At 46.1% G+C, this 1,588-nt stretch overlaps 1 non-coding gene across 1 annotated transcript; it reads left to right on the top strand.

The window, feature by feature from the left end:
• The first annotated feature begins 426 nt into the window (after nucleotides 1-426).
• Nucleotides 427-498, top strand: TRNAA-CGC (transfer RNA alanine (anticodon CGC)). Its single transcript has one exon. It is a non-coding gene; the product is annotated as a tRNA-Ala (tRNA).
• The last annotated feature ends 1,090 nt before the right edge of the window (nucleotides 499-1,588 follow it).

The following is a 1,588-nucleotide window of genomic DNA, read 5'->3' as shown; positions in this document are numbered from 1 at the left end:
AGGCTGGGCTCTCGGTCGGCGTCCGGGTTCCAGGGGGCGGCAGAGTCGCCGGCCGGCGGGACTGCGGCCTCGGGGTTCTCGGACGCCTGAGCGGCCCGACCGCGGGGGAGGCCGGCTCGGGCGGGCTCTCTACGGGCGGATGTCCTTCCCCGCTGGCCGCGGTTGGCACTCGGCCCCTCGGTCCCCGTGTCCAAGGCGACCTGCCGGCGGCCGGTCTGCAGATCCTCTCCGTGGCCCGGACCTTGGGCTCCGGGTTTGCCGCTGGCTCACTGAGTGGGGATCCGGATGCTTTTAAGAGAATGGGTAGGGGAGAAGCGTGCTTCTAAAGTACCCAACAGAAGAAACTCTTGAAGTCTTACTACTGTAATTTGACTCGAGCTAAATGATCTCAATGAATAGCTATACCAGAAATGAAAAGATCGGCTGGGGGATGTAGCTCAGTGGTAGAGCGCGCGCTTCGCATGTGTGAGGTCCCGGGTTCAATCCCCGGCATCTCCAAACAGCCAGTATTTTTTTTTTTTTTTTTCCCATCTTCATATCCTAGAACGCTATACCCCATTACCTGTACGTACCTTTTGCACTTCTTACATACTCTAGGGCACCCAAGAACAATCCTAAAGGGAGGCGAAAAAACCCAGCGAAGCGCAGCAAAAGAGCCGTTTGATTGCTTCAAGTTAAAGTGAAACGGAAAATTAGCATTGATGCGTTTACGCGCCGTTATTGAACTTACTTTAGGCATCTTGGCTATATACATAAAGAAAGAACCTCTTGTAAAGAGCGCGAGTTGCATCGACCAGGAACCGAACCCGGACCTCTCTGCTAGCAGGTACAAACTCAACCACCAAACCACAATCGCTCTCGGGGCGGGGCTTTTTCCATACTATACTAGAAGACATTTCTGTGTGAGTAGTTCTTTTCTGTTTCTCTTTATGTGCATATACTGTACTCAGAATTATAGAAAGCAATGGAATTTTAAAGTAAATAATTCTCGTAAATTCTTGGGACTCAATATTTACATACATTTGCATTATATTAATGTCTATTATACTTTACGAGGAGATTCCTTCTTCTGAAACTGTCCTTGGTGAAAATGAAAATGAAAATTTTGTGTCTGCGCGCAGGATTGCACAATCACCAAGCCATATCTTGAGATATTTAGATAATTTAGAACCACCACCACCACCATCATTTTTTTTTTTTTCTTTCATCATCTTAATTATTCAGACTAATACATGATGGAGATTTGGCAGGGATATGGGAGCAGGGAAGGGGAACTTGGGCTCTGATCCCAATTACGAGGATATATTGGAACAATGTGATCTGGACAGGGAAGTTCCCGAAGCCTTGAAGATTCTAGCCAAGTGACCTAAATTCTCTAAGTTGCCCCTTCCTTCATTTGTGAATGACTTGATCTTGGAACCCCTTTCACTGTAAAAGTATGAGTCTGATCTTTTTCCCTTGGTTTCCATGAAAAAAAGAAATTGCAAATGATACACAAAGATGTATGAAAGGGAGAAAGTAAAGTGAAGGAAATGCATTTATGGAAATGAATCTCAATATATGATATGGAAAACAAAACCAAAAAAAC

Source organism: Loxodonta africana, chromosome 6, assembly GCF_030014295.1.
Source record: "Loxodonta africana isolate mLoxAfr1 chromosome 6, mLoxAfr1.hap2, whole genome shotgun sequence".
In the NCBI taxonomy this organism is placed as follows: Eukaryota; Metazoa; Chordata; class Mammalia; order Proboscidea; family Elephantidae; genus Loxodonta; species Loxodonta africana.
This window is presented reverse-complemented; position numbering and strand designations above follow the sequence as displayed.